A 22,990-nucleotide genomic window follows, 5' to 3' on the forward strand; every position below is an offset into this window, starting at 1 on the left:
TGTAGTAGTGATTTTGATTTTAAAGATCACTTAATGTATGCAACGGTTTTAATTAATCATGCATTATAAAAAATTACCTTACCAGTGAGATCATTAGCACTAATTCTCGACAAGTACCAGTCTCGCCATCAAAGGAGCGAATCACTACATTAATATTCTAAGACAACTAAAACCCTTCCCCCCCCTCAACGATTTCAAGCATGTAGTGCAAGCCTTGGTGATTCCTAGGTTGGACTATGGGAGTGCAACCCTCTCTGGATTATCCAGATCCAAACTGGCACCACTAAGGGCCTCACTCTATGCTGCTGTAAGACTCATCACTGGCTCAAAAAGAAACTACCACATCACCCCTGATCTGAAATCCCTTAACTGGTTCCCATACAAAGCAAGAATTCAGCAACAAATTGCCTGTATAACACATGAAGCCCTCAACTTCAAAACACCCAGGTATCTTGCTCAAAAGCTCATACTTTCTGGCTGCTCCAGATCCTCCAAAAGCTCCAACACCCTTCTCTCGAAACCAAAGATTCCCCAAGAAGAAAACGTACAAACTGATCCTTCTCTGGGATGGCTCAGAGAATTTGGTATTCCTTGCCCCCTGAAGTCAGAATGAATCCCTCAACTATTTCCTTCAAGAAAAAAGTCAAAGCACTTCCTATGAACAAATTCCTTCCCTAGATTCCAGGACACCTCAATCATACTCTAGACTACTTTCACTGGCCTCTTGGTTCTCATCTTATTCAGCCCAGACTCTACCCTCCTGTTTATTGATTTTGCCTATTCCTATAATTTTTACTTAAGGTTATCTTTGGCTTTTATTTATGCCTACTTCACGAACCTTATAGAGCATTCCCCCTTTCCCTGGTTGACACCTATACATTGATACTGATTTTATTGCTATCACCATGTTGCTCTCTGTAAATCTATAAAGTGCTCTGATACCCTCAAGGGTCAAGTTTGCTCTATAAAAAAGTATCTAAATAAAATAAATAAATGTACATCTTGACTTGCCTATAGTGTGCCCATCTCGCTGTCAGAAACCCCTGCAGCCTCCGCCCCTACAGCCTTGCTGATTACACAATCCAATGAAACTGAACATGGGAAGGCAAGTGTTGATAAAAACAATATAGGCATGGTGTGGGGAAATCCCATTGGTAGGCAGGAGGAGTCCACACACCAAGAGCGACATCACCTGACAATAGACAGTTCCTTGCTGCAGCAAGAAAGTAAACGACAAACTGCTGAACAGAGAAGCCGGTCTCGGACTTCGGAGATTGGAGCACTCGATGCGGCGTGCGGCGATTTCTCGAGCCGTGGCAAGTGCTGCGACGGTTTCTTCAGCAATGTGTCGGAAAATGGGTGCGGATGCGTCTCGCTTCTTACATGTTGCGTCGATTTTCCAGCTTCCTGCGGGAAACAGTTCTCTAGAGGCCCAAAACAACAGCAGGCACCTCTTGCAGGTCACAACCCCCAGCAGGGCAGTTCAGGGGAGCTGGTGGTGAAGTCGTTGTATCCCTGAGACTTCAGAACAGGAGGCAAGCTCAGTTTCAAGCCATTGGAGATCTTCCCCAAGATGACAAAGCTAACAGCACATTCCTTTTCTCCTTTCCTTGGCAGCAAGCAGCCACTGCAGGCAAACCCAAACAGCACAGGGGCAGTATTCCTCCTCAGCTTCTCCGGCTCTTCTCCTTGGCAAAGATTCCTCTTGATTTAGTAGAAGTGATCTAAAAGTCTGGGGCCTGGGTCCCTCTTTTTATACATCAAAATCCTTTGTTCTCTGAAGGCAGAGAGTATCTGTACGAGCCATAACCAGTTCTGTCCTCACTGGTGCGGCTTCCTGCCAGGAGATGCAGCTTCCTGGCACGAGGTGGAGACAGCATGCTTTTGGTTTTTTTTTAAAACAATTTTTACTGAAACAATTTGCAGAGCATTCCAATGACAGCATAATTTGCATGGCACTACTATATTAGTCACATCATTTTCTTTACAATTCTCATAAACCACAGCTCGTACGCTCCCCCTTTGTATCCCTCTCCTACCCATGGGGACATACTTTAGGAGGTCATTCAGTATAAATTCTTCAAATACTCGCATCTGAATCAGAGTCCTCGGGAGGCAGGGTTCAAATATGCCTCCCCGGTAGGTGTTCCAACCTCCCCAGACTTTCCCCCATTTTTTCAGACAGCCTCGATGTATTTAGACTGATCTTTCTGTGACCATTGCCAGGTCCATATCCTTGCACCACTGAGTAAGAGTGGGGCTAATCCTAGAACCCCAGCGTTCTCCAATGTTTTGTTTGGCTACCGTCATGCCTAAGGTTACCCAGTCTCGGGCAATCGTGTTTAAGTCTGTTGGTTCCCATATATTGAGTAGGCAGCACCTCGGGTTTGGCAATACAGTGACTCGCGTGACCTGGGAGAGTGTCCTCATCACTGCCATCCAGTACCCCACAATTTTGGGGCAATTCCAGATGGTATGGTAAAACGTCCCTGTCTCCCTGCATTGCCTGAGACAGAGCGGCGTGTCCGCCCGCCCTCCCTATCATATGTAGGAGTGTCCTAGTGTTGTATGTGTTATTTTCCTCATTGAAGCTTCGTTTTAAAAACACATTATAATCTGTGCTTTCTTACCTTCCTGTGTGGCCTCCCCAGCCCCGGTCCACCACGGCTGCTTGTGCCGATTGTGTGGAGGGCGGGCACCATTTTGGGTGTAGCCTGAAGGCTGGTTAGACCGCAGTTAGCGGTCCAGCTGCTCGGGGGTGCACGCCATTATGCGCGCATGTGTCCTCGTGCGCGCAGCGGACGAGTGCAGCGGGCGCGACGATGGCGCGCCGAAGGTGCGCCTAAGGTCCTAAGAAGATTAACATCCCAGCTCTCGCTAGAGCTTTGGCCTTCACATCTCCAGATATGGGCGCCGATCTTGATGGAGCAGTGGAAACATTTTCTAACTGGATCAGCCAGGCAGTCAACTCACTTCCTCAGGCCGCTACGAAGGCCCCCCCCCCCCCGGTGCTCCCCCTCTCAGCCCTGGTTCAACGACTCTCTCAAAGCTTTGAAAATAGAATGTAAAAAACTGGAGCGGGGTTGGCGCCGGGAGTATTGTCCCCGTGCGAAGGCGGCACTCCGTGCCGCTCAGAGGGAGTATTATGCTGCTATTAAAGCAGCTAAAGGCAACTTCTTTGCTGATAGAATTTCTAAAGCTAATAACAATAGCAAGGACATTTTTGCCATTGTCCGCAGCTTCCTATCACCCACTGCGGAACTCCCCCCCTCTCTTAATTCACTTCAAATGTGTGAGGACCTATCCAATTTCTTCACCGTTAAGATACAAAAAATCCAAGATAGCCTTAGGACTATCCCTTCAGGGCCATCTCCCTTTTCCATTCTGACTGCTCCCTGTCCCATTGTACCCAACCAATTCTTTTCGCATTTTACCATTGCTGAGGAGAAAGACGTCCTAGCCATACTCAAATCATTAAAATCTGGTTCGCCAGCAGACCCCTGTCATGCTAGGGTCCTGAGTGGGGTGGCAGAGACAGTCGCTCCAGAGGTTGTGAAGTTGGTGAATAACTCACTTCAATCTGGAAGGGTGCCTATGCTATGGAAACATGCAAAACTCCTTCCCCTCCTCAAGAAACCTTCTGCCGATCCCACACTTCTCTCTAACTATCGCCCCATTTCCCTTCTCCCAGCCCTAGCTAAGGTGTGCGAGATAGTGGCCTTTAAACAACTGGAGAGATTTGTGGAGTCCACAGGAGCTTTACATCCGGCTCAATCCGTATTTATAACAGCATTTAGCACAGAAACTGCTTTAGTTGCAATTTCGGAGGCTATTAGGGAGTGTCTGGATGCAGGCGGCAGAGCGGCCCTGATTTTACTCGACCTCTCTGCCGCCTTCCATACGGTACCTCACCTCCAGCTCCTCTCCCGCCTGTCTGACATCAGTATTAATGGCACGGCCTGGGAATGGGTTAGATCCTTCTTGGACAACCGTTCCCAACAGATGTGGATGCCCCCCTTCTCTTCATCAGATACCATGGTATCCACCGGTGTCCCTCAAGGGTCTACATTGAGCCCTCTTTTGTTCAATGTCTACCTGACTCCCCTGATCAGTTTAGCGGAGAAGCTGGGTGCCAAAATTATGGCCTACGCTGATGACATCCAGCTTCTCTTCACCTGGAAGGGGGACGATTTGCAAACGTCCTTCAGGAGATTGCGGTGTAGCAAAAAATCTGGGAGTTTGGTTTGGGGGCGACTTAGGTTTCCATGAACAAATCACCCGTCTGTCAGGGGTGTGCTTCGGCACACTGAAAGCCCTGAGAAGATTCTTTCCCCTGCTTCCCCGCGCTGCTAGGGAGACGGTGGTCAGGGCACTTGTACTGGCACGTCTGGATTATGCCAATGCCCTTTACCTTGGCATTCCAGGGTACCGTTTGGGAAAAATACAGGTCATCCAGAATGCGGCAGTTAGGCTCGTATTTAACATCCCCAGATGTCTTAGTGTGCGTAAGCAACTGAGCAATCTGCATTGGTTACCTGTTGCCCAGCGTGTGCATTTTAAAGCACTAACTATGACACATAAGGCACTTCATGGTCAGGGCCCTGCCTATATCAGTTCCAGGCTCTCCTTCTACATTCCCAGTCGTCTCTTGCGTTCAGCTACGCAAAGACGGCTGGTGATCCCTAGATTTCGGAGAGCTCGTCTGGGGGGGATGTCGTTTACGGTTAAGGCCGCCACTCTCTGGAATGCGCTCCCCGATGATCTTCGGCATATTAAGGAACTGGTCACATTTAAAAAAAGGCTCAAAACTCATCTGTTTAAACAGTCCATTTAGTCCTTTCTGCCTCCCTTGTTTACTGTCTCCCCTACGGGCCAGGACACTCTTGAGTAGCAGTGCGCGATTTATAAATACCTTTATAACATATTTATAAATACCTTTATAACATGTGCTGTGTAGAATTTCTAATTGCACTATTCTAAGCCTTGATGGAATAGCAGCTTCTCTAGGGGAAGCTAGTGTCTCCCTCCAATCTGCCTGGTCAATATCTGCCCACCTCGCATTCCCACTTAGCCCTCTGGGTCTCTGTGGGGTCAGGTCTATTATTGACTATTTTCTTATATGTCAGCGAACCATTCTGCCATAGGCGGCCTGTAAATGAGCGAAGGTAACAACTCCTCCTTTCTGCCACAAGTCCCCAACTGTCGATATACCTATTGAGTCCCAATTACGGAACCCCTTGGTATTGCCTAACATCCCAAGCCTCTTTGTATCCCATAGTGGCACTGCCTGCGTGATCACCCCTTCCCACCCAAGTGCTCACTGTGCCTCAAACCATATACGTATTGTGTGTAGTGTTGGTCCTGTGATATTGTGCCTCTTCTTTTTATTGTACAAGGCGCTCATGATCATAGCCGGCGCTAGAAGATGCCTATCCAGCCGGAACACTGGGTCCTCTTGAGGAACATGAAGCCAGTGATTATTCACGACGAGCTGGGAAGCCCAATACTATGCTTTGATGTCAGGAAGAGCAATCCCGCCGTTGTACCAACTCCTAGTGAGTTTTTGAAGTGCTATGCGGGGCGTTTTCCCGTCCCGGACACAGCATTGTTGAAGGCAGACCAGCCCCATTCAGGTGAAAGGAAATCTCCACCCCTACTCTAAATGCAGCCCAGCCCTGACTCATCAGACTTTTGGAGCCGCTGCCCCTCTCCAGCTCCTGTCATCTAAAAGCCAGACATGCAATACACAAACCTAGCTGAGACATACTGGATGGTTAGGCAAGAAAATACCTACTTTCTAAAAGTGTTATTTTCAAACACAGAATGTAAAAATCACCCTCACTAAAAGATGCCTTTTAACATTCTGAGTTCAGGCATACTAAACTTTATTTTTCTACCTTGTTCCGAGGGCCAGTTATGTTTATAAGATGTTATAAACAAACTCCCCATTCTGTCCTATGGGAACAGGTAGCCTTGCAATAGTTAAAATCAAAATTGGCAGTAGTTCACTATCAGGACATGCCACACGCATCAGGGCATGCCCTACCTTTCACATACAATGCACACTGCCCCCAGGGGTACCTTGGGCCTACCTTAGGGGTGACTAATATGTAGAAAAGGGAAGGTTTAAGGACTGGCAAGTGTTTGCACTTGCCAAGTCGACATAGCAGTCCCAGACTGCTCACAGGCTCTGCAATGGCAGGCCAGAGTTACATTTTACAGGTTGCTCCTGTGGGTGCCACAATCAGTGCTGCAGCCCACTAGCAGCATTTGATGTACAGGCCCTGGGCCCACATCGTGCACTATACTCCTGTCTGACAAGTAAATCAAATATGCCAATCATGGAATCACTAATCCATAACAATTTACAAAGGGAGCACTTGCACTTTGGCACTGAATAGCAGTGGCAAAGTGCCCAAAATATCTAGACCAGCAAAACAGAGTCCCACACACAGCAAAAACACAGAGACAACAGTGAAAAAATGGAAGGAAGACCCACGCCAATAGTGCCAGGTCTAACAGTGAGGAAGACTGGGGTGGGTGGGGTTGTGAGCTTCAGATTTTCCAACAATCACGCTGGTATGTTATCTTAAAATAAATTATACTATAAGCAGTGTATATGAAAGGCGCCAAAGGGGCAGTAGAAAGGGAGACACATGAGGATTAATAGGGGCACTAAGTGAGAAAAAACTATATATTTTTTAATTAGCAAAATTGTTCAAGTCTTTCAAAACAGAGAGGGAGAGTTTGTGTGTATGCTTTTGACTGTTTATGTGTAAAAAGTATGGGTGTAATCCAACAGACACCTCACCATTAAAGAACCGGGTTATTTAAGACCCAGCGGCGCCAGGGGCACGCCCAAAGTCTTCGGGTTCACCTGTCTTAGAATACAGAGACACGGGAATACTTCTTGGTGGCGTCAAAGATCAAATTTATTGGCTGCAGCCAGTAACAGAAGTCCTAGAAATCATCACGGTATGAGTTCTCAGGAGACTGCTCAATTTTACACAGCAAGTCGTCCCTTTTTATGCCAAAAATCACATTCCAGACAAATACCTAATATTTACAAACTGTCCAATCACATGTATTCACACCAAAGGTATCGCATGATAGTAAAACCCACTTTTCAGTTGCCCAGCCCATGATCAATCATCGGTCAAACCCAACATTCTTCTTTGGACAGGTCGAACGAACCCATAATAAAAAAGGCCACAACCCAATCGTAAATAGACCATAAAGAAAGGAGCAGAAACAGGTGAGAGTAGGATAAGGCATATTTGTGTGCAATAAAACTTTACGATGTCCTGTGCTCTGATCCTTAATCTAGATCAGCTAAAGGGCAGGAACTGGTTTAACAAGGTTGGCTTCAGGCAACAGGGTCAGTTCACTCAGGTCAAACAGGAGTCGGCACGAACTGGAGCTAAGGTGTACATGTGCTTAAAAGTCTTGTTCAGCCACAGTCATGGGCCTATGTGAGGGCAACCACAAAATGGCTGCCATATACAAAATGGAACCCAAGGGTTCAGAACGAAATCCCTAAATACGTAGTGAATCCATCAGTCTAACATGACGAAAACACTCATATTTGCCGCACTAACTAGTTACGGTTCGCTAATATCAAATTCATAACGAAACCATGATCTTTATGGAACAGGTTCAGAATTCACGGAACCTCAGACCCTCCTTTTGCCCTTACATAGGCAATAGCCTAAACTCACGTCAATCTGAATCCAGGTCTATATTCATCAGATCATCAAGATGTTGCTGGAGCATAATCCTATTACTTAGTACCTCTCTTGGGACAGGTCTTCTTGCACACGTAGTAGCACAGAGGCCACATATAGCAGGAGCGCACTGTACACAAAAACAGAACAGGAAATGAATTGCCAAAGCCATCCCAATGATCATCAGAATCTTCCATCCCCAGGTCGATAACAGTTCCCAAAACCATCCAATCAAGAACCAATCTCCTTTATCCACATTTGTAGACTCAGAGATCTTATGTAACTTAGAAATGGCCTGGTATACTGTAGGAGCATTGTCTGGTATGAAAACGCAGCAACTCGATTGGATCACTTTACATACCCCACCTCGATCTGCAAGTATGACGTCTAAAACCATTCGATTCTGTAACGTCATAAGGCGATCCGCTTGAAGCTCAGCACTCAGATTACTAAGGGCACCGGCAGTTTCATTTATGGTGGATTCAACCACTCTCGTTAATTGCCGTAAGTTTCTACTGTTTGCCATAGATCGCCAAAACGGTAGGAAACCCTTGAAAAAGTCTCCCACTTCTTGTCCAGTGGTATCTTCCTTACTGAAGACACCCCTAACGACTCTCGTTCTGTGGTAATCAACGGCAGCAGTGTACGTAGGAGGCAACAAATATGTAACATAACATGTTCCCGAAAAATCAGGGGGCAACCATGTATATGCTCTATCATAGCAGACAAAATACGTGCCCTTAGCTGCTAAAAACGGTGGGGAAGTTTGGGATGCAAAGATATACGTCTGAGTACAAATACTCTTCCCTAACTGTGCTCTCGGATTATTGCCTTTCCCTTGCAGACAAAAATGACCACGATGGGGTACAATCCAAATCGGAGGTGACCTTTTTCGTCTCTGCTTCTCACCCAGACTAATGCAGAACCGTCGACCTTGCGTCTTCGGCTTGCACTCTCTAGTCTTTACACCGTGACCCTCCAGCTGAACCCGGATGGTGGTTCACAAAAATATACCAAAAAGGTTTCTTGGCTGAGAGAGTTCAGTTCCAAAAAATGAATTATTCACTTTATTAGTTCATTGTCCCTAGGTCGTAGATTATAACGGTCTTTTCCAGGCTTCATTTGACTTTGGAATAATAGTTCAGGTTCAGTAGTGTCCAATCTTAGAGACAAAGGCACAGCTTCTTGCAGAACATCGTCATCTTCTTTCTCTGAACCTCTCCATACCAACTCAGCATCGCTAAACGGTGCAAACTTCGGCACCCTTTCAGTCTCTGAATATGCAATACCTTCACGGACCCACTGGTCGTACGGCAGAGGCAACGGCGCCGTCTTACAATGTACGCTGTGGATCCAGTTTTTCTTCCCGAAAACCTTTACTGAAGTCCTCGTAGATAGCAGGACTTGGTACGGTCCATTCCAGCGGGGCTGATCATTCTTAGTCCGGTGAAAATTTTTCACCAGGACCCAGTCACCGGGATTGGGGATGTGACCTGGGTCCGCAGAAGCTGGCGGCAATGTATCATGAACCTGTTGATGTAAGACACGCAATTTAGTCGTCAAGTCATACAAGTAGTCCACTAGCATAGGGTATTCGATGTCACTAAACTTCGTTGGCCTCTGCACTCCCCACACGTTTGCCGGACGGCCAAAGACAATCTCATACGGACTAAGGCCTATCCGGGAATGTACTGTAGTTCTAGTCGACAAAAGTGCCAATGGTAAAGCATCAGGCCATTGAAGACAAATGCTCGCTTGAATCTTAGCCAGCTTTAACTTTAACGTGCCTTTATAGCACTCAACTAAACCAGATGATTGGGGATGATTTGCAGCGTGGAATTTCTGGTGAATTCCCAACCCTTCACACACTCTCTTCATCACCTTCCCCACGAATTCACTTCCGTTATCACTCCATACCATCCTTGGCAACCCAAACCTAGGGAAATATTCTTTGACCAGGACTTTAGCAGTGGACGAGGAAGAATTATCTTTTAGGGGGTATGCTTCTACCCATCTAGAAAAGGCGCAAACAACTACAAGGACATACTTTAAATTATTGCATCTTTCCATGTGGATGAAATCCAATTGCAAAACCTCGAACGGATACGTCGGAAAAGCAAAGTGACCAGCTGGAGTTGGGGTTCCCTTGCCAGGATTATACATTAAAGACACCATGCAATTCTTGACCACATTCTCCGCACACTTGGGAATTCCAGCATTCTGCCATACTGGAGCCAACAACTTACAAATCCCTTTCACACTGATGTGAGACAAACCATGTGCCATAGTAACCACTGCAAGCACGTACGCATCTGGCAACATCCATCTTTGGTGTTCTGACAATTCAACCCAACAGCCAGTCAAATCCAATCTACCCGTAGTTTCTCTCCAAACATTCTTCTCACTTTCAGTAGCTTCAGCCTGTATTGATTTCACACTCTCAATCGTATCTTCGCACATTCCAACATCACCAATCCATCTCGCAGGGCCTGCAACATACATTCGGCTCATCAGATTTCTTGCTGTGTCTTTCGCAACTTCATCCGCTAATGCATTACCACGGCCAACATCATCCGTAACCTTCCGATGAGCACTACACTTCACAATCGCAACTTGCTCCGGCAAAGTAAGTGACTCGAGAAGCTCATTCACCAACTGTCCATGTTGAATCTTAGTCCCATGCGACGTCAGAAATCCTCTTTCTCTCCACAAGCGTCCAAAACTATGGGCAACACCAAACGCATACTGACTATCGGTGTACACATTCACTCTCTTTCCCTCAGATAAAATACACGCTCTCGTTAATGCAATCAACTCTGCTGCGTGCGCCGAATTATGGCTCACTCGTGCAGTTTCAACAATTGTGCATAATGTCATTACGGCATATGCTGCAGTCGTATCACCATTCGGGAGCTTATAGCATGACCCATCAACCCATACCATACCATCAGGATCCAAAAGAGGAGTGTCTTTCAAGTCGACTCTCCCCTTCGTTTCCTCTTCCGTCCTCAAAAAACAATCATGCTGTTCCTGACAATCTATATCCACAGAGATCGGCAATAATGTCGCTGGATTCAGTACATTGCACCGCTTGATGTGCACATGACTAGCCAAAAGCGTCAACTCATAAACCGACAACCTCGCACTAGTAAGGTGTTGAGTCTTGGTTTGATTTAATAAAGTATCCACTGCATGTGGAACCATCACAACCAACGTATTGTCCATCACCAATCCAGCAGACTGTCGGATAGAAACAGCCGCTGCCGCTGTAGCTCTCAAGCAACTCAGCAACGCTCTAGCTACCGGATCTAACGTTGATGAAAAATACGCGCATGGACGCTGCTTGTCCCCAAAAGATTGTGTCAACACTGACAACGCACATCCCTCTCTCTCCTGCACATACAACGTGAAAGGCTTGTTATAGTCTGGAGTACCCAACACAGGAGCCGAACACAATGCATCACGTAATTCCGAAAAACTTTTCTGACATTCATCAGACCAAGGAAGAGGATACGGAGTATCTTTCACAGTCAATGCTAACAGAGGCTTCGCCAACAATGAAAAATTAGGGATCCATTGTCTACAATACGATGTAATACCCAAGAAAGCACGCACTTCTCTCTGTGTGCTTGGTACAGTCATTTGCGCAATCACTTGAATTCGTTCTGGGGTCAACCTTCTTCCCTCCTTTGACAAGAGATGACCTAAGTAGGTTACCTCTTGGTGGCAATATTGCAACTTTGAAGGCGATACTTTATGATGCAAGTCCGACAGATGTCGCAACAAAGAAAGAGTAGCTTCTTTACAAGTTTTCTCATCATCAGCGGCCACTAACAGATCATCCACATACTGAATAAGAGCAGCACCAGCAGGCAACACAAGAGCATCAAGTTGAGTTTTCAAAGCCTGACTATAGATAGAAGGATTTTCACAATAGCCTTGGGGAGCTCTCTTAAACCGGAAGCTTCGGCCTCCTAAAGAGAAGCCAAAAATATCTCTACTTTCCTCGGCAATTGGAATGCTGAAGAAAGCATTTTTCAGATCTATAACCGAAAACCAGGCCGCTGAAGCAGGAATCAAAGTCAACAAAGCAGTAATATCCGGAACAACTGGAAACTGTGGCACAACAATCTTGTTAACCTCTCCAAGATCGATCACAAACCTGTAAACAGGTGGCTGAGAAGAGTCAGTGCGTTTCAGGACAGGCAAAACAGGACTGTTACACACATTACCTCTCGTTTCTTCAATCACACCTTTCTCAGTCAGATCATAAATGATTGCTAAAAGCGCTCTTTCACCATCGCTAGAAATCCGATATTGGGGAATACGCGGCATTTTAACATTCGCTTTAAGCGTTACAAAATAAGGTGGAATCTCCAAAAGACCCACATCATTAGGACCAGTAGCCCAAAGAGTATCAGGGAGAGAACGCAATTCCGGTGGAAGCCGATCTTTAGACAAATACATCGGAGAGATCACTTTCTTACCCAATGTAAGCTGTACTCCCGCAGGAGAACAACGTAATGTTGCATGCAACCTTTTCAACAAATCCAAACCCAACAAATTCTCACCACAACCTGTCGTTAAAATGAGAGGTGCTTCCAACTCACAAGGCCCTATAGAAAGAGACAAGGGACTAGGAACTGGGTTACGAACTGGGGCGCCAGAGAATCCTACTGAAACATTAGTTAAGCCAGACAAAGGTGCGCGAGGGAGTTTAGAGTGCATGATAGAACTCTTCGCTGCACCAGTATCCAAAAGAAAAGGCTCTACCACACCCGATGTGGCTACTGCAACATAAGGCCCACTCTGATCTACTGGAACCAAAACTACTCCCTCTCTTTGTCTATGGCTATTCTAGCAATCATTATAGTCAGCATTCTCACTCTCAACATAATAGTCATCAGCATAGTACTGAGTCGACTGACCAGATGCAATTTTCTGTTGATCAAAGCAATACATAGAATTCTGCGGGGAAAAGGAACGTTCGTTCTGAGGAAACGCACCACGTCCTCTACCCCTAGACACTTGCTGAAAACCACCACGGCCTCTCCGGCCGGCATACCACTCGCGCGTTGTCGTAAAACAGGGCACTCATTTTTATAATGACCTTCCTCCCTACAGTACGCACACTGATTCAAACCCAAGGGGGGTCTTGGAGGAAAATACCCAGCGTTCTGTTGCGGTCTCTGAAACTGTGGAGGTTGCTGAAACTGTGGGCGTTGCTGTGACTCTTGCTGATTCGAGCGAGACGGATACGCCTGCTGCAAAAGAACCTTTGTCTTTAAGTCTTTGGTCTTTTTCTCTACTCTTTCTTTCTCGTCCTTGTCCCTATTCTCGTAGTATTGTGCAGTCGCCAATATCTGGGCCGACGAGGAAACAGCCCAAGAACTCTCAGAATCTTTCAACTCATTACACAGTTCAGGAAGTAAGTTAAAGACAAACTTATCTACGAACAATCTTTGGCCACCTTCCGTACTCATGTCCTGACCACTATGATCTATGAATGTTTCTTCAAACCTAGTGAAGAAATCTGACACACTTTCGTCCTTCTTCTGCTTACATGCTGCTAACTTGTCCCAATTCACTCGTAACGCTGGCATCGTTGTTTTCATTAAATTAATAATTCTACCTGGCAATTCCGTAACCAAAGGTTCAGGTTTAGCACCTCCCTGTTGTCTACCATCCGCAGCAATAATATTCGCCCAAGTATCTCCTAACTCTGCCGCATGATTCTCATGACGAATCTTCGCTCATAGAGGTTGAGGTACTACATTACCCAACAGCATATCTATGTCTGCCAAATTAATGATGCATGCGTCAACTGTCTGGGACAATTCTTTGTAATAGCCAGCAGGATTCTTACGGGGATCAGGTTAGGTCTGCTTAAGAGCCAAGACCTCTGCTCTCTTCCATGACACATGTACCCATACTCGCTGAAAATGAGGCAGAATAGCTGCATTAGCGTTTGGGTCCCCTTCCTTCCAAACTGGGGGAACTTCTCTCATGGGATACTGTCTCGCTTTTCTTCTAACAGAGGAATCAGGTTTGTACAATGTCTGAGGCGGAAGGCTCGATCTAAAAGCCAGTATCGTCTCTATGGCATCTGTAATATCAGATTCCACTATCATCCCTTTAGCAAAATCCGACTGAACATCAAGTAGTTCCTGTGGGATCAAACCCAAATCATTATCTTCCCATTCCTGACGCAGAAACATACACATTACATTAAAAACATACCTTTGCTTAGGCGGTTCCCACTGAAAGAAAACATCCATAACCGCTGGCAAACTATACCTTGAGGCATTTATAATCCATTTACGAGCCTACAAATCCAACACAGCCCGTTCCTCGGAACCAGGAAGCTGACTATGACTCTGCTTACGTTCCGAAACAGGGGTCATATTCAGTGACCCAAACAATGGAGACAATAAACTAGAAACAGTTTCTGTCATTCGTTTTCGAACAGAAGGAGAAGAAGCAGTCATAAGAACAGGAGAATAAGTGTTTTGAGGCAAAGAAGGTGTAGGAATAAGAACAGTAGGAGTCTCAGATGCAGAAGCGGAAGGCAAAGGAGTTTGAGGCAAAGCTGATAGCAAAGCTGGCAATCCTAGAGCGGGTTGCGCAGGAGGAGGTAAAACCATCTGTGGAGTACCAGGTGGCTGAACAACAGCTGGAGGTTGAACAACAAAGGGTGGAACAACCGGTGGTAATGGAGGCACAGTAGCACCCTGCACATAAGGAGGTGGTAATCTCAGTAAATGAGACATCAAAGGATCTTTCTCAAGATCTTCAATCGCTTTCGGAGGAGTAGATGGCATGGCCGGATAACATTTATCTATGGCCATGCAACGTTGCCTATCTAACACCTCAATTGCTTTATCTTCTTCGTTTTCTTTAAACTGCCTAGCAGCTTGCATTATTGATACATCCTTTTCTCTTTTATCTCTTTTAGCTTGTTTAATTTCTCGTTGTCTGGCTTCTTTACGCCAAAGGCGAAAGGAGTCACACATTGCCGGCCGGGCTTTCTTCCTAAATAATTTAGTGTCTAACTTGTCTAAAATCTCTGTATTAAAGCTACCATGTTGGGGCCATTGTAAGACACCATATTTTCTAGTGTAGTGGACCCATACTTCATTGAAGGTAATGGGGCCCACACCGTGTTTAGAGTAAAGTTCATAAGTCGGAGTTCCAACTGGAGGTATCGGACATGAATCCTCCAATCGGGAATCCCTGTTACAACCACAACAAAATATCCTCCTAATTTTGCTAAGACTAGGCATCTTTGCTCACTAATCTAGCTTCAAACTTCAAGGGATTATCTACAACGATAGTCTCGCAAATATACGAGTCCCTAGGCTTTGGATATTGCAATTTTCAAATCAAAACTAAGGACCAAACAAACTAAGAACCAAAGAACAAAAAACTAAGGACTGGGAGCGACCCACTTATACTTAACTGAGGTATCAGTCACGCCACCAGAAGACCCGTCTATCGTCTCGCCATACAAAGCATCCCAAATGGGTCCAAGAAAGGGGCGACAGTCAGGGCAGCAGTCCTTCGTAGCCGTCAGGAAAGCGGGAAGCCTTGCAGAAAAGACCTTCAGTCCACATTCGACATGCCGGGGTCGATGAAGTGGTGGCCATCCTCCAGAATTTCCTCACGAAGCTCCTCACGAACCTCAGGCTTGGACCGGTACCGCTGAAGTCGCCCCACGTTGGAAGCGCCAACTGAAGAACCTTGTTATTTAAGACCCAGCAGCGCCAGGGGCACGCCCAAAGTCTTCGGGTTCACCTGTCTTAGAATACAGAGACACAGGAATACTTCTTGGTGGCGTCAAAGATCAAATTTATTGGCTGCAGCCAGTAACAGAAGTCCTAGAAATCATCACGGTATGAGTTCTCAGGAGACTGCTCAATTTTACACAGCAAGTCGTCCCTTTTTATGTCAAAAATCACATTCCAGACAAATACCTAATATTTACAAACTGTCCAATCACATGTATTCACACCAAAGGTATCGCATGACAGTAAAACCCACTTTTCAGTTGCCCAGCCCATGATCAATCATCGGTCAAACCCAACATTCTTCTTTAGACAGGTCGAACAAACCCATAATAAAAAAGGCCACAACCCAATCGTAAATAGACCATAAAGAAAGGAGCAGAAACAGGTGAGAGTAGGATAAGGCATATTTGTGTGCAATAAAACTTTACGATGTCCTGTGCTCTGATCCTTAATCTAGATCAGCTAAAGGGCAGGAACTGGTTTAACAAGGTCGGCTTCAGGCAACAGGGTCAGTTCACTCAGGTGAAACAGGAGTCAGCACGAACCGGAGCTAAGGTGTACATGTACTTAAAAGACTTGTTCAGCCACAGTCATCGGTCTATGTGAGGGCAACCACAAAATGGCTGCCATACACAAAATGGAACCCAAGGGTTCAGAACGAAATCCCTAAATACGTAGTGAATCCATCAGTCTAACATGACGAAAACACTCATACTTGCCGCACTAACTAGTTACGGTTCGCTAATATCAAATTCATAACGAAATCATGACCTTTATGGAACGGGTTCAGAATTCACGGAGCCTCATCATACCCAACTGAAAGCACCTGTACCCAATTATTAAGCGGAAACTACATTCATTAGGGGGTTGTAACGCCCCAAACACCCCCCATGAAGCTACACTACTGATAGGGATGTGGGAAGTGAGTAGAATTTGCCTGACTTCCTCTTTCCAAAAAGGTTCCAAATGTAAAATGGACGTTTTCCACAGGATAACTTCCGTGGAGGATGGCCTGGTGCACTCACGGAATTTAGGTCAGACAGTCTTACACAATTTAGATTTTAAAATGAGTCTATTTTGTATTTTTTGATTAAATATTAGGTACTTTTTTGTTACTTTACTTTCATTTTTGCTTAAATCAAGTGAGTAGGTGATGATGGGAAGAAAATTGTTGAGTAGGAAAGGGAGAAATTCTAGATAAAGATGTTACTGACAATTCAAGGAAAGATAGGTTTAGAGGGATGGCAGAATTATTTAGGTCTCCGCCATAGACCCTTTTGGATGAGTGCTGTTAAAAAAGGCACACTGCTTCAACCTCCTTAGATCTTCTGCATACCTCAGCAGTTTGTGATTAGAGGTGTTCCTTTTGCACTTTTTGTCTGACCTATGAAAGCTGTCATATTCCTTCCCTTACCCTGAAATCTTTTATTTCCCCTTCACTGGAATGAGGTGTGGCAACAGGCTGCAGACTGTCTAAGCCCTTCTTGTGAGAGTGAGGGCATGTCAGGGTCAGGGTGAAAATGGGTATCTCAGACTCTAAGGAGGCTAATGTGCCACTGAGAGAACATCCTACACATATCATGTGTAACCAGCGTGGTAGAAACAAGTTCCCAAAATCTGATAAAAGAATTTCAAATATTTTTTTAATGCTAAAATCTTAATGGAGAAAATATGAATCAATTGTTGTATGTTGTTATGACTTGAGAAATCCGGGACGAGTTGGTCACCAAGGGTAACTAGCCACAAACGGTGATTACGAAGGAGAGCAATGCATTAGCCCCTGCTAGAGATACTTTATAAGATGCAATTACAAAGGTATGCCCTTTAAAAATGATTGGACGAAAATGATCAATTACAAACTGAATAGAAGTAAGTCTTCTGGTATTTCCTGGAACGAAGGAAGGATATTTTTGACTTTCATTTTGGTATTGTTAATGCTGCTGAAACTGCATAAGAGGCAGTAGGACAGTTTTTGTATTAGAGTTCTTACCGTAAGTTCAAGACCGGCAGCAAATAATATATGTGGGTTGGCAAAGTACGAGTTTGTAAGGCTGTTCAAGATTGAAAGAATTTACTGAATCAAAATTGATGGCTTTGCAAATGTAACCCTTTCAGCAAACGGTCAGAGGGGAGGGCAAAGGTGGATAAGGTGGTGGACGAGAAGGGAGCGGTCAGGGGCATGGTTGGGAAAGTTTGCTCCATCAGGTAACATCTCTTGATTAAATTTTGGTCAGCTAGGACACTAGAAACTGTTTTGAGTGAATCTACATCAGGTTGCCCATGATCTGCACATGGTGCCCTCCTTTACTCTCCCTTCGAAGAAGAGGTATTCGTCATTTTAGAACGACACTAGAGGAGCCAACTGTTTTGTACGCACTTTAATCCCCTTGCACCAGAAATGGCTCTATGTGCTAGGGGCCCATTAGGATATTGGGCGGATTGCCTCCGTCAGGGTGGCGGTGGCCACCGCCACCCTGGCGGAGGCAATCCGCCCGACAACCACTCTCGTTTTCCCCCTTGCCAGATTAGGATGGCGGAGGGGACAGCGGCGGATGGAAAGACCGTCCGCCGTTTTACCGCCACGGTCGCCTTGCGACCGCAGTGGTAATAGATTAATATGGTGGCGGTGTCCAATGGACACCGCCAGCCATATTTCGATGGCAAAATGTGTGGGCCTTTCCGCAGCGGCAATGCCGCCACGGAAAGGCATGCAGAGATTGTTGCGGGGGCCCCCTGCAGGGCCCCCAGGTTGGCGCCACTGTCAGGGGGCACATGGGGGGTACCTATGGTACCCCCCCACATGTACATATGCAAAGCGGCAGGCACCGCGTGGTGCCTGCCGCTTTGCATGTGTGACTGCGTCAACTTATGTTTTACTTTGTGGCAGGCGGTGCAGAGAGCACCGCCCGCCACAATGTAAAACATATAGGATGTGCCCGCCACTGTGGCAGGCACATCCTAATACCCACAACGGGACCCCCGCCCTTATGGCGGGTGGTCCCAATCTCCGTTAGGGTGGCGAGCGGACAAAGTCCGCCCGCCATCCTAATGGACCCCTATGTATCATCAGTGAAAAGCCCATTTCATACCTTATTAATAGTTGTTAGTTGATCTGCCCTGAACACCTCTGATTTCCATTCTCTTCCTCTTTGGAAAAACAATTGATGCAGCTGGCATTACAAATGGCTGTGTTCCACACTCTGATCCTTGGGTCAGAATAGATTCCAGCATGCCTTCTTTCTCAACCTTACTGCTTTAGGAGGGATTAATTGTGTAAACTGAGATGTACTGTATATTTTGCAAAAGTCATTTTTTGGTGCTCCAATTGAAAACGCAGATGTTGCTTTTGCTATGTTTAGGAGAACTGAATGTTTCCCTACGACCAATACTGAAGCAAATATGCCTTGTCAAGAACTGTCTGGTGTTTTAGCACACGTCACTTTGGGCCAGATGTAGGTAAATAGTATTTACCGATTTGAAAATACCGAATTTTACCGATTCGGTATTTTAACCCCTTCGCTGCTAGGCCTTTTCCCCTCCTGTGCTAAGCCTTTTTTTGGCGATTTGGGGTAGTGCGCGCTTAGGCCCCTGTAACGTTTTGACCACATAAGGTATCCACGCCACATTTGCGTCCTTTTCTTCCAACATCATGTGGATTCTAAAGGTGCCCAGGGTTTGTGGATTCCCTTGGAGGGGTCCCAAAAATTAAGCAAAATACAGTGAAATTTTTGTTTTTTTCAGAAAAATTAGAAAAACGGGCTGCAAATGAAAGCCTCTGGGTTTTTCCCTGCAAATGTTATCAAAAAAGGGTTTGTGGGGCTGAAATCTCCATTTTCTCAGCTTTTAGGGAATGACAGTCTTTTGTCAGAGAACCAACATTTTTCACACAGTTTTGGCATTTTTCTGGGACATAGCCTATTTTTGCTATTTTTAGAGCTTTCAACCTCCTTCCAGATAATGCAATAATGCACCCTGGAAAGCTATACATTTTCGAAAAGTAGACAAAATTCTGAATTCAGAAAGGGGTCATTTGTCTAAATCCATGAAGGTTTCTTTATAGAAACTAACAGTTAAATTTTGGAATAATTGAAAATTTGTTGAAAAAACAGCCTTTTGTCTCAACGTTTTCACCTATAACTTCTTGTAATTTTGACAGCTCTTGGAAAGCAATATACAGTTACATCCGTTAGACCTTCCTGGTTGTGGGGATATATAGGACTTGTAGTTTCACCAAGAACCCGACGAACCCAGATCCAAAAACTGAGCAGCAACTTGCAATGATATTTTATTATTTACTGGGTATAGAGCACTTATTCTTGGAAAATGTATACATGGAAAAATCTGTATGAAAAACACCTATTTATTTCTGAATTGGGTACAAATTATAGAGTTTAGAAACAGTATATATTTGTACATTTTCAAAATTGGGAATACTCATACTAGCATGAGAATTATTGGTCATTTTTCAAAAAGATTTTTTTTACACAATATCTTTCATTGGGAAGGGAGAAATACATGAAAAGTCAATAGGTAATAACAGTTGATTTACAAATCTGAATTACCCTAAGTCTCCCGATAAAAACGGTACCTCACTTGTGTCGGTCGGCCTTGTGCCTGCGACAGGAAACGGCGCAAAATGCAACGTGGTCACACCTCAATTTTGCAGTTAAAAATTGACCCTTTTATGGCAAAGTGCCTAGCTGTAGTTTTTGCACCCTAGCTCTGCCGGCACCTAGGGAAACCTAGCAAACCTATACATTTTTAAAAACTACACACCCAGGGAAATTCAGGATGGGGTGACTCGACTGCCTACCACCAGGTTCTGTTACCCAGAATTCCTTGCAAAGTTAAAAAATTGACAAAAAAAACGCATTTCCCTCACATTTCTGTGGTGCAAAGTTCTAGAATCTGCGTGGATCAACAAATTTCCATGTACCCAGCGTCCCCCCATGTCTCCCAAAAAAAATGGTACCTCATTTGCCTGGGTCTGCCTAGTGCCTGCGACAGGAAACAGCGCAAAACGCAACATGGTCGCACCGCAATTTCGCAGTGAAAATTTGCCCTTTTTTGGCAAAGAGCCTACCTTTCATTTTTGAACCCTAGCTCTGCCGGCACCTAGGGAAACCTAGCAAACCTATACATTTTTGAAAAGTAGACACCCAGGGAAATTCAGGATGGGGTGACTCGACTGCCTACCACCAGGTTCTGTTACCCAGAATCCCTTGCAAAGCTAAGAAATTGACAAAAAAACGCATTTTCTTGACATTTCTGTCGTGGAAAGTTCTGGAATCTGCGTGGATCAACAAATTTCCACCCACCCAGCGTTCCACCAGGTCTCCCCAAAAAAATGGTACCTCACTTGCCTGGGTCTGCCTAGTGCCTGTGACAGGAAACAGCGCAAAACGTAACATGTTTGCACCTCAATTTTGCTGTGAAATCGTGCCCTTTTTTGGCAAAGAGCATAGCTTTTGTTTTTGAACCCTAACTCTACCGGCACCTAGGGAAACCTAGCAAACCTATACATTTTTGAAAACTAGACACCCAGGGGAATTCAGGATGGGGTGACTCGACTGCCTACCACCAGGTTCTGTTACCCAGAATCCCTTGCAAAGCTAAGAAATTGACAAACAAAACGCATTTTCCTCACATTTCTGTGGTGGAAAGTTCTGGAATCTGCGTGGATCAACAAATTTCCACCCACCCAGCGTTCCCCCGGGTCTCCCGAAAAGAATGGTACATCACTTGCCTGGGTCTGCCTAGTGGCTGCGACAGGAAACAGCACAAAACGCAACATGGTCGCACCTCAATTTCTCAGTGAAAATGTGCCCTTTTTTGGCAAAGAGCCTACCTTCGTTTTTGAACCCTAGCTGTGCCGGCACCTAGGGAAACCTAGCAAACCTATACATTTCTGAAAACTAGACACCCAGGGGAATTCAGGATGGGGTGACTCGACTGCCTACCACCAGGTTCTGTTACCCAGAATCCCTTGCAAAGCTAAGAAATTGACAAAAAAAAACGCATTTTCCTCACATTTCTGTGGTGGAAAGTTCTGGAATCTGCGTGTATCAACAAATTTTCACCCACCCAGCGTTCCCCCGCGTCTCCCGAAAAAAATGGTACCTCACGTGCCTGGGTCTGCCTAATGCCTGCGACAGGAAACAGCGCAAAACGCAATGTGGTCGCAACTCAATTTCGCAGTGAAATCGTGCCCTTTCTTGGCAAAGAGCCTACCTTTTGTTTTTGAACCCTAGCTCTGCCGGCACCTAGGGAAACCTAGCAAACCTATACATTTTTGAAAACTAGTCACATAGGGGAATTCAGGATGGGGTGACTCGACTGCCTCCCACCAGGACCTGTTACCCAGAATCCCTTGCACAGCTAAGAAATTGACAAAAAACGCATATTCCTGACATTTCTGTGGTGGAAAGTTCTGGAATCTGCGTGTATCAACAAATTTCCACCCACCCAGCGTTCCCCCAGGTCTCCCGAAAAAAATGGTACCTCACTTGCGTGGGTGGCTCAAGGATCCGCGACAGGCAAGGGCCCCAAACCTAAGGAGGCGACATCAAAATAACCTATCACTAAACAACTGGGTTTTGCAAGGGGGTTCCCATGAGTTTTTGGCTCGGGGCTCGGCGGCCATCTAGGGAAACCTACCTAACCCACACATTTCTGGAAACTAGACACCCGGGGGAAGTCCAGCGAGGTATGGCATGCGTCGGTCCCCCAAGGTTTACCTACCCAGAATTCCCTGCAAACCTTAAAATTAGGTTAAAAAACACTTTGCGTGGGATCTCCGTGCCGGCACAAATGTCCTGCAGCCCAGTGTTCCCCTTGTTCTCCCGAGTAAAATGATACCTCACTTGTGTGGGTGCCCCAAAGCAGACCAGGCTAAAAATGAATTTTAAAAAATTGTAGTGTTTGGGATTGACAAATTAAGCACCTCACCTTAGTCACAGGCCTTTGGCCCACCCACACAAGTGAGGTATCATTTTACTCGGGAGAACAAGGGGAACGCTGGGTGGTAGGACTTTTCTACTGGCACGGAGATCCCACGCAAAAAAGTTTGGAAAAGTGATTTTGTTTACCTCATTTTAAGGTTTGCAAGGAATTCTGGGTAGGAAGACATTGGGGGACTCACGCATGCCATACCTCCCTGGACTCCCCCGGGTGTCTAGTTTTCAGAACTGTTTGGGTTTGGTAGTTTCCAAAGATGGCCTCCGAGCCCCGGGCCAAAAACTCAGGCCCCCCCCCCAAAAAGAAGGTAGTTTTGCTAAAGGTAATTTTTAAGTCTCCACCGTACGAATTGGGCCTTTTCCTGTTGCAGCCACTATGCCTACCCACGCAAGTGAGGTACCTTTTTTATCGAGAGACCTGGGGGAACGCTGGGTGGGAGGAAATTTGTGTGATCCCAGTGATGCCACGCTTTCCCACACAAAAAAGTGTGAAAACACTGATTTTTTCAGCTAAAATTAAGGT

Source organism: Lissotriton helveticus, chromosome 3_1, assembly GCF_964261635.1.
Source record: "Lissotriton helveticus chromosome 3_1, aLisHel1.1, whole genome shotgun sequence".
In the NCBI taxonomy this organism is placed as follows: Eukaryota; Metazoa; Chordata; class Amphibia; order Caudata; family Salamandridae; genus Lissotriton; species Lissotriton helveticus.